This window comes from Glycine max, chromosome 20 (genome assembly GCF_000004515.6).
Source record: "Glycine max cultivar Williams 82 chromosome 20, Glycine_max_v4.0, whole genome shotgun sequence".
NCBI classification, from domain to species: Eukaryota; Viridiplantae; Streptophyta; class Magnoliopsida; order Fabales; family Fabaceae; genus Glycine; species Glycine max.
The window spans coordinates 10,023,102-10,034,837 of NC_038256.2; the positions used below are offsets into that span (position 1 = coordinate 10,023,102).

At 36.3% G+C, this 11,736-nt stretch overlaps 1 non-coding gene across 1 annotated transcript; it reads left to right on the plus strand.

Moving 5' to 3' along the window:
- Nucleotides 1-5,603: 5,603 nt before the first annotated feature.
- LOC113000814 (small nucleolar RNA R71) lies at nucleotides 5,604-5,710 on the plus strand. Its single transcript, XR_003266135.1, has one exon. It is a non-coding gene; the product is annotated as a small nucleolar RNA R71 (small nucleolar RNA).
- The last annotated feature ends 6,026 nt before the right edge of the window (nucleotides 5,711-11,736 follow it).

Here is an 11,736-nt window from a genome sequence, read left to right on the forward strand (position 1 = left end):
AGTTCAACCACTTAATCCAACCCTAAATTAAATTACTAAGCAAAATTTAACATAAGGCATTCATTATGTGATTAAGCAACACATACACCAATTAATCATGAACGATCATTAAGCATGAACATAAATTAAGCGCAGAGACAATTAATCAAGCACTAAGCATGCATTGATTAATAGCAACAAATACAGAGTAATTGGTGAAGAGGAAAAACTGATCAAAATTTAATAGTAATAATAGAACCTCAAAGAGAGCGGTGCTTGATCCTCAAGAGAAAACAACACTGGAGACTTAGCCTTCCATTAATCAGTAGAAAATGAAGAAAACTAGAATTATTCTTCCAAAACGAAAAAGAGACTAAAACGAATTGAGAGTAGCACTCTAAAACTAAAACGAAAAAGAGAGAGAGTTCTAAAACTAAAACGAAAAGGAGAGAGAGAGAGAGTCTTAAAACTAGAACCCTTGTGATGTTGTATAGTTGTCAGCCCCAAAGCTTACTAATCTGTTTTAAGTCCGAGCCCATAAATAAAATAAAATATAGATAAGATAAGATAAGACAAAATCTAGATGAAATAAAATCTAAATAAGATAAGATAAGATAAGATCTAGATGAACTAATATCTAGATGAGATAAAATCTAGATATGATAAGATAAAATCTAGATGAAATAATATCTAGATGAGATAAAATCTAGATAAGATAAGATTTGGTAGAATAAAGTTGTCTGCTCTCTTCAAGTCCAAGCCCAATTCTGGATTCAAGCCCAATTGCTTATAATTATCCTAAAATTAAATTAAAAATCACAAAATTAGTCCAGTAGGCCCAATTGATAAAACTGCATAATTAAGTTGACAATTAAGACTAATTAGTAATTAAAATGGTGACAAAAAGGGTTAAGAAATAAGAGAAAATGATGACACATCAAAATCCCTTCACACTTAGCCTTTTGCACTCTTGGGCAAAATAAAAAAAAAACAAAGCAAGGGACAAATCCAGAGATACTAAAGAGAAACAAACAGACACAACAACAATTACATATTTCTCAATGAATCTCAAGGAATGAAAAGAATGGGTAACATCCAACACGTAAAGAGTTAAAGAATCAAGGCCATCATGAAAATCATCCAAGCATCTCAAACTTGGCAAGATAGTCAATCAGCTCAAGAATGAAAATGATAAAGCCTCACAAGATATGCACTCTATCTCTCAAGTGTTTAGGCTACTGTTTACTCTCAGAGCACCCATGAAAACAAACACCACATAGACTTGGCAAGACTCTAAAATTGACAACCACATCACAAACGCATGCACATGAGGATCAAAAGGTCTTTTAAGGTTGTAATGGGGCCAAGGACAAGGTAGATGAAAGTATGGGATAGTAGCTAAAACCCAAAGAAATAGAGGAGCAATGGAGAATAAGTGGGAAGTAAGAAAAAGTAGTAAACCCAAAAACCAAAATTAAAAAGTAAACCCAAAACAAAATCAACCAAGTCCTTAAACCAATCCAAGTCTTCAAACCAAGACCTCATTTATTCAACTTCATTCTTTTTCTATTTTTTTATTTTTTTTTCTTTCTCTCTCTCTCTCTCTCTCTCTTTTTGATTTTTTTTAACGTGAACAGTAACAATTGAAAGCATTTGAAAAATAAAGCAACAATTAGGCAATATATGTATATACATCAAGCATGGCCAAAATACATCATCAAGCATGGCCAACAAAAACATATCATCCAATGAAACATACCCCCCCCCCCCCCCCTCACACTTATTCCCTAAACAATTCCAAAGCTCCAAAATTCCTTATGGGTAGGGTGAAATCATGGTTTTTTTACTTAAGGCTTGTAATGAACTTCAAAACAAAGAAAGAGGAACATAGGCTCAAAGGGGCTATCAAAGGAATTAATTCAAGGTAGGCTCATTTGGCTAGAGGCTTATAAGAACAAAATGCCTAAATCATCTCCCAACATGCATGTGAAACAAGAAGTATCAACAAGAGTCAAGCCAAGGCTATTGTGCAAGCAATCAATGGGGCAAAACACACCGAATAAAATAGATGATGATGGCTCAAATTCTCACCAAGGGTAAATCTATCACCTTCAATTCGAACTTTCAAAACTAACTTGACATGCAAAGAAAAAATAAGGATTTCAATTCACAAAATGCCAAGAAACTCCTATTTCAAAAACAATTACCCATTACCTGTACATAACCTATAATTCAAAGAGAACATGCAATGTTGTACACAAAACAGAAAACCAAAATAACAAAATTAACCTAAAACCTAACAAACTTTAACTAGAAAACCTAATAAAATTAAACTAGAATACCCAAAAAAATTAAAGAACAATCTTCTCCCCCCCCTCACACTTAAACAACACATTGTCCTCAATGTAGCACAATCATAAGATCAAGAACAATCAAAGCAATCAATAAATTTGGACAAGTGCAATAAAAGTAGAGAAGGAGACAGAAGAAAGAAAACTCCCTAAGTCATGGCGGAAGAGAAGTAAGCTGAAGTAAGGAGATCTTTTGAGCAAGGACAACCCCCAATGCATAATTGGATGCATCGCACATTAGCCTAAATGGGGCTGTCCAATCAGGTGCCGGAATGATAAGGGTGGTAGTCACTGCACGCTTGAGGCAATCAAAAGCCTCCTTGCACCGGTCATCAAAATCAAACTCCACCTCTTTTTGTAGCAGATTGGATAGTGGAAGGGCCACTTTGCTAAAATCCTTGATAAAACGCCTATAAAACCCTACATAACCAAGAAACAGTAAAATCATCCATAAACACCTTTATGCAACTCTCTAAAAAATCACTGAAAAGGCTAAGCATAGACCATTGGAAGGTACCAGGGGCGTTGCATAGGCCAAAGGGCATCCTCCTATAGGCAAAAGTGCCAAAGGAACAGGTGAATGTGGTCTTTTCTTGATCCTCGAGAGTAATATGAATTGGTAAATAACCAGAAAAACCATCAAGAAAACAATAATGGGACTTACCTGCCAAGCGCTCAAGCATTTGATCAATGAAAGGCAAGGGAAAATGATCTTTTCTGGTTACCTGGTTCAGCCTCCAATAATCAATGCAGACTCGCCAGTTGTTTGCACTCTTGTGGGGATAAGCTCATCCCTCTCATTCTTGATCATTGTGAGGCTTGTCTTCTTAGGAACCACCTGGACTGGACTCACCCACTGGCTGTCAGAAATGGGGTAGATGATTCCAGCTTGCAAGAGCTTGCTCACTTCCTTTTTCACCATATCTAGAATGACGAGGTTGAGTCGCCACTGTGGCTGCCTCACTGGCTTAGCTCCATCCTCTAAAAGTATGCTATGCATGCATGTAGATGGGCTAATACCAGGAATGTCTGCTAAAGTCCATCCAATGGCTTTCTTGTGCTTCCTGAGAACTAGCAACAACTAGTCCTCTTGCTCAGCATCAAGGGAGGCAGAGATGATCACTGCAAATTTTTCCTTGTCCTCCAAGTAAGCATATTTGAGGTTTGCTGGTAAGGGCTTCAACTCTGGTGCGGGTGGTGGCTGAACAGTGGGAGGCACCAGGGTAGGAGAAAAAGAAGCTTCCTCAGCCTGTACCTCATAAAGTAAGTCAGAAGTGTATGTACCTCCCGCAACATGGTTAGTGCATTCTGACTCTAAAAAATCAATATCAAGAGGTACAACACCTAGAGAATCAGAACCAGACTCAAATTCAGATTCATTCTCAGCATAAAAATTAGATACAGGATCAAATTCAAACTTAGATTCAGATTCAATGCATAAGGAATGACAAGTAGGCAAATTAGATAAAAATGGATGTTTGCTACCATAAAGAACAGAATCAAAATCAAACATATAATTATCAACAATCTGATCAATTATCCCAACACAAAAAACAGAATGATCCTCAGATGTATGTTTCATGGCATCAAGAATGTTAAAATGAACAACAATATCACCAAATTCCATATACAATGTGCTAGCATAAACATCTATCTTGGTTCGGGCTGTTTTCATAAATGGCCTGCCTAAAATAATCGAAACTGAACCATGGGAAAATCCCTCTTCCATATTAAGAACATATAAATCAACAGGAAAAATAAGTTCACCAACCCGAACCAGCACATCCTCTATGAAACCTGCGAGGTAAGCAACACTTCTATTTGCCAAATGAATCACTACATCTGTAGATTGCAAAGGTCCAAGAGATAAAGAATTGAAAATGAACAGAGGCATGACATTAACTGATGCTCCTAGATCTAGCATGGCATTCTCAAATTTACTGTTTCCAATAATGCAAGGTATACAAAAAGTACCTGGGTCCTTACATTTCTCAGGAATGTGAGGAACATATTTACCTATCAATGCTGACACATTTCTACCCATGCTAATCCTTTCATTGCCTTTGATCTTCCTTTTGTGGGTGCACAACTCGTTTAGAAACTTGGCATATCTTGGAATATGCTTGATGACATTTAGCAGAGGTATGTTCACCTCTACTTTCCTGAAGGTCTCCAAGATCTCCTTTTTCGCTTCTACCATTTTTTTTGTTTGGAATCGCTCTAGGTGGGAATGGAAGAGGGATAAGAGGCTGCTGTAAGTCAGAATTACTAGAAGAAGGTCCACCTGCATGAACATTTTTGTTAGGAAGCTTTCTCTTTTGTGCAATTATCTCATCCTCTTTTTCAGGTGTAGAATGAAGCTTGATAGGTTCAGGTACAGGTGCTGCTGCTGGTGGAGGCACTTGAATTTGGTTGCCAGAGCTCAAGGTGATGGCACTCACATTTTTCGGATTCCGCACAGTTTGTGAAGGTAATTTGTCAGATTTTTGGGACTGAGCTTGATTCATCTGAGTAGCCATCTGCCCCATCTGATTTGTCAGACTCTGAATGAAGGCTCTTGTCTCTTGCTGAAATTGCATATTCTAGATGGTCATTTGCCTCACTAACTCTTCTAAGGAAGGTTAAGGAGGAGCCTCAGTTGCTTGTTGTCTTTGTTGTGACTGTTGCTGTATTGGAGGAGGAACATATGGCTTGCTTGGACCAGCAACATTCTGGAAAGGAGGGACATGCTGTTGTTGTTGTGGAGGACTTGTCCATCTCAGATTTGGATGATTCCTCCAACCTGGATTGTATCTATTGCTCAAAAGGTCATAATTATTCTACTGTTGTTGGTTTTGCTGCTGAGGAGGTCTATTATAAATGTTTACAGCATAAGCTTCAAGTTGCTCATTGACTCCAGATTGCTGTAAAGAAGGACAGAGATCTGTATGGTGATCTGCAGAAGAACATAGACCACAGACTCTTACAACAGGTGTAGATTTCTTATTCATGGCAAGCTGGGTTACTAGGTTAACCAAGGCATCAAGTTTTCCTTCAAGCTTTTTATTTTCAGTAGATGCAGATGAATCTGTGACCATCTCATGGACTCCTCTAAGGATAATAGCATCATTTCTTGCACTGAATTATTGGGAGTTGGAAGCCATCTTCTCAATCAAATTCCTAGCTTCAGCAGGGATCATATCACCAAGAGCTCCACCACTGGCAGCATCAATCATACTCCTCTCCATGTTGCTAAGTCCCTCATAGAAATATTGAAGAAGGAGTTGCTCGGAAATCTGGTGGTGAGGGCAGCTTGCACACAATTTTTTGAATCTTTCCCAGTACTCATACAAGCTTTCTCCACTAAGTTGCCTGATGCCTGAAATGTCTTTTCTGATGGCAGTGGTCCTAGATGCAGGGAAGAATTTCTCCAAGAACACCCTTTTAAGGTCATCCCAGCTGAAAATAGACTTGGGAGCAAGGTAGTATAGCCAATCTTTTGCCACTCCCTCCAGAGAATGAGGAAAAGCCTTTAGAAAGATATGATCTTCTTGGACATACGGGGGCTTCATGGTGGAACAAACAATATGGAACTCCTTAAGATGCTTATGAGGATCTTCACCTGCAAGACCATGAAACTTGGGCAGCAAATGTATTAGTCCAATCTTGAGAACATATGGAACACCCTCATCAGGATATTGAATGCACAAGCTTTCATAAGTGAAATTAGGTGCAACCATCTCCCTAAGAGTCCTCTCACAAGGTGGAGGTTGAGCCATGTTCTCAATATAAAAATTAGTAGTGGAATGTTCAAAATCAGAATATTCAGAATCATCCTCAACAGAATGCTCAGAATGCTCACAATGCACAAAATGACCAGGATACACACTATGCCTAACTAATCTATGAAAGGTTCTATCTATTTCAGGATCAAAGGGTTGTAAATCACCTGGATTACCCCTAGTCATGCACTATATGCAACAAATAATGTGTTTCTCAACAAGCACCTAACAAGGGGGTGAAACTACAACTATACTTAAACAATATCAAAATGAGCTAAAATTTTATGAGGAACACCCTAAAATCATGAAAAGATAGCACAAAATATTTCAAACAAAAATTCAATGTCTAACTATGAAAAATACCTAAGCAAAGTTTAGAAAAATAGGACAATAATACTAAAAAATTAAAAAATAAAAAACTTAGTAAACGACTGATTTTGGAGCTTGGGAGTCCCCAACCGACAAAAGTTATTCTGATACCCAAAGCAAAAGTTATGGCCGTTTGAAGTTTTGCTAAACACAAGTTCTCAAATTTTTTTTGAATCTCTCAAATCCAGCCACAACAAGTTTTCCTGGTATTTTTCACACAAAATATGAGTCAAAAGAACCTACCACACAAAAATTCAGTCAAAAATAACAACCTTGACTATAAAAAAAAATTGCCGATTAAATTGTAAACAACTGTCACTAATTCAGTCGCTAATGTAATGTTGTGTGAACAGTAACACAGAATCAGTCTCTAATTCCATCATTGAGCACTATTCACAGCAAAACATAAAACTGAAATAGGGGAAGCGCTGAACAAGGGTTACTACTAAATTGCAAAACAGAACATCAAATAAAACAGAACAACGCACTAACATAACATACTAATACCACACTAACACAACACGAACACACTAAACAAAAGAAGTAAACGTAAAACAACTAAACATAAGACACGAATCACTAGCTATTATGAACCTTTGAACCACTGCTCCTCGGCAACGGCGCCAAATTTGATCGAGGCTATACCCGAATCAAATAAACATTAAAAATGCAATATCTAGGAAGTGATCCTAGGTCGTCTCCCAGCGAGCAATGGTCAACCAAATGTTCATAATAGATAGTAATAAAACAGTAACGAATGGGGGGGGGGGGGTTGTTTGTTTTTGTAAATTAAACAGCGAGCAAATTTTAATTAAAAAAATATCAGAATTAAAACACGTTATTTCCCCTTGATTCATAAGCAAGTCTTTTACCCAGAGAGGCAAGAGAAGGCCCTAGGGTTCTCATGAGCCTTAGGGTAGATTTTGGGCCCATGGGCTAAGTATGAGCCCACTTACCTTTTTTCATATTAGATTAGGATTTCATTATTTTTGGGCCTTGTATTTAGGGCTCCATAATGTAGGTAGGGTACTCTAGTAATGTAGGATTTTTCAGCCCTTGTATTTTAGGGCACCTGTTTAGGTGCCCTAAAATACAAGGGCTAAAAAATCATCAAAGTTGAAAAAATGCACACACAAGACCTCTATTTATAGCTTAAGTGTCACACAAAATTGGAGGGAAATTTGAATTTCTATTCAAATTTCACTTGAATTTGAATTTTAATTTGTGGAGCCAAATTTGGATCCAAAATTTCACTAATTATGATTAGTGAATTTTAGCTATGGTTCAGCCCACTAATCCAAGATCAAGTCCAAGATTCTCCACTAATTGTACTTAGTTGTCATGAGGCATGTAAAGCATGAAGGACATGCACAAAGTATGACTATATGATGTGGCAATAAGGTGTAGCATGCAAATGCTCACCTCCCCCTCCAAAATTTAATTGGACTGGGCTTCTCCCAATTCAATTAAATTTATCTCCCAACACACACATCAAATATTTACTTAATGCATGTAAAATTATGAAACTACCCCTAATACAAAAACTAGTTTAGGTGCCCTAAAATACAAGGGCTGAAAAATCCTACAATACTAGAGTACCCTACCTACATTATGGAGCCCTAAATACAAGACCTAAAAATAATGAAATCCTAATCTAATATGTACAAAGATAAGTGGGCTCATACTTAGCCCATTGGCCTAAAATCTACCTTGAGGCTCATGAGAACCCTAGGGCCTTCTTTTGTCTCTTTGGCTCAATCTTCATGGAGTCTTCTATCCAATGCCCTTAGGGGGTAGGATTGCATCATTAACCATGTCAAATTTTGGAATAAGGTATACATTCATTTAATGTGTACCTACTATAGTTGCAATTTTTGCCAAATGTGTATTGACTCAATGGTAGGCATTAACATTAGTGTTGAATGTTGTTCTCGCTTGATGATACAACATACATTTGTAAATATATTAACTAAAAACATATCAATGAAACAAGTGAAATGTATATTGAAATGGTGGCTAATGTCAGCAACATAATATTGAATCCAATCTTACCAACCATGTCTAATTGTGGAATAAGGTATACATTCATTTAATGTGTACCTACTACAGTTGCAATTTTGGCCAAATGTGTATTGCTTTTATCATTGGTCAAATATGGATTTGTTTAACATTAACATTACATGTGCCATAACAGAGTTAGGCTTGAAAAAGTGTGAGTGATTAATCTTGGACCAATTCCAAATGATGTTTATTTCAAATTCTTGATTCTTAATGCCCATTAAATGATTGCAGATTTGCACTTATTTGGATGGGTCAGTGTTTTTAATCCTTCATATATAACTATTTAATTGGATTGTTGAAGTTGTTAATACGGTCTTCACTAATATATACATATGGTGCTTTTCACTGTGAAGGATGATTTGTGTGTCGTTTGGGCCAAAATCGTTGGATTCATGGATAATACACCTTAGTGGGAGTTAGAAAATGGTCATCGATTGGTAGAATATAATGACACAAGACATTACCAAACTAAAGTCTGTGTTCCACTAATTCCCAGGTAAACATACTTAATTCATATATTCTGTTTTGCATACAAATCATTCCTATGATAGTGAATTAAAAACTAAGTTTATGATGGCATTGCAACTACTCATTAATATCTCAAGTTTATGATGATTCTGGAATTGCATGGTTTAAATTACCAAATGCTGATGTAGCAAAGTTAGTCAATAAGGACTGCCATAATCTTATTTTGTCAACTGAGGTACTTACAAATTTTTCATAGACCTCTGATTGTTTCAATAGTTTAACCAATGCTGCATAACCTGTTTTTCTGACTTTTTTAGGATCCTGATCCAATAGTGTATCCACCATAGGTGATGTCGCTTATTGGCAAACATCTACTATTTTTAATAAATAGAGAAAGTGTTGAAGGAAGATGTCTTCGAGATGCTGTTAATTATCCTAATGGATATATGGTGCATCAAATCTATCATGACAAGCAAGTGTTAAGGATGTTTCATGCCAAGGAACTCTTAACTGTGGCACAAGATGTATGTGAAAAATTTGATGTTATCATAATGTAATTGTGTCAAAACAAATGTAATGCAGTGTTGCTAAATAATATGAAAAAAGGAAATTCGAAATCCATAGCAATATGGTATGTTCAAAATATGATAACTATCAAATAATTTCCATATGATATGACAATTTTTAATATTTGCATAGGCTCATAAGATTGTTGCTCAAATTAAAAATGTTGATCCTGGTAAGTGGAATGGTGTTGTTAAAGTGGGTAAGACATATATGAACCAAAATTTTGAAGTTGAAAAGAATATAGATAGTTTAGGCCAACAAAGCATGTCTTTAAATTGAACTTTGTCAATTCCACAAAAATAAAAGAGCAGGATTTTCCAATTGTTTGTAGCCTATACATTGTAGCCTCTGTTGTAAAACATGTGTTGCAGACCTTACGAAAGCATAAAAAAATCATTTGTTGTATAAAGTAATTTCTGGACAAAACCAAATCAATTTCAACATAATGCTCTTAAACAAATCACAACAAAGCATATGAGTGTCCAACAGAAATCACGGAAGAGTTCGAAGTTTACTCATGGGAGGCTATTATCAAAAGCAAAAGAAGGTTTGCTTTTAAGTGTGCTGGTAGCCTATTACCAACTGGATGGGATATGTCTAAAACTTGCGATGCTGTGATTATAGTATTTTGTAGGTAACAAAAAATAGAGTCATAATCTGCTAATAGGTGACTACAAGGTAGGTATAAGGTATACTAAGTCTACCAGCTACCAAAAAGGTGTTGTTACCAACGAAAGCATAGCAATCAAGAATACTAAGTCTTCCACTAAGTCACTTTTTCTATTCTAACCAATGTACCATCTAAAATACTAATGAAAAGCACAAGATTTTCTAATTAGTGGAGTTCGTGTATCATTTTTCCTAACAATTTTTTTAAATCACTATGTCACAACTGGTAGGTGAATTAGACTTGATGTAACAATGATTTTCTTCTAACATATCTTCAATTCAATATCAAAACAATATAACTTCAAACAAATTTGGCAATCTCCAAAGACTCATTAACATTTTCGTTTTATCATATTCTGCTAAGATATCTTCAGGTCATTATTGAAGAACTTTCATTTCCAGTTAATGATTCATGGAAGAAGAAGGTTCTATCACAAGAGATTCTACTAAATCTGCAAGATTAAAAAGAAAACTAATATTGCAAGGAAAACATTTAAGAAGTTAGAATGATAGAGCCAAAAAGGCACAAATATTCAATGAAAATATAGGTTTTACATCTCTATACTAATATCCTCAAGTTGTATTGTTGTTATAAGGTGTATTACTACATATGTTGTGAAGACTGACCTTCTATTGTTGTCATACCCTAATTTCGTCCAGGGACTATCGTTCATTGATCTTTTGATCCTTTCTAGTCGACTTACGGTGTTAAACGCCAGTTACAGTGTGAAATAGATGATCATTCAGTGTTTTGATCAAGAATGTGAGAAATACCAAAAAAAGGGGGGCAAAAGGGTTTTTTTTTCTTGGTTTTCCTGGACCCTAGCTCACCTAGGCTAGCCTCTGGCTCACTTGGGCCCCCAAATAGCTTCATGGTGATGAAACCAACTCGTCTGGGCAAGCTCATTGCTTTTGGGTTAAGTTTTAGCTCGCTTGGGCGAGCTACAACTGCCCCAAAGTGACCCTTTGCCTATAAATAGGCATCCTAGGGGTGTTTTAAAAGGTTCCAAGGGTCAGAAATGGAGAGATTTGAGAGAAGAGAGAAAGAAGAGGAAATGAATCTGAGGCGCTACCGAATCGCGACCGCGATCATTCCCTAAGTCATTTTCTTGTTCTGTGTTCTTTGTACGACCATTGATTAGTTTTTATTTTTGAGGATTGAATGTGATCTATGTACCTTTAGGGGTCCCCCTTGTTATTATGTGCACATCCATCTTCTTCATCTATCACGGCGATCTTGTTTCCCTTTGTAAAGTTTAATCTTAACCGATCGCTAGTGTTGTAAAGTTGTCTTTAAAGAGATTGAAAGTTAATAAACCAAACCAAGATAAAACCAACTCATAACTAATTTCTTTTTATCAAAATATCACTTGAGATCATTTCAAGGTTTAATGCCTTAACGACTATCTCTGTTTTTCAAATTTAAAAGATCGTTTCAAGGCCAACGCCTTAATGATTCTCTCCATTTTTCAAAGTTTAAAACATCGTTTCAAGGTCCAACACCTTAAACG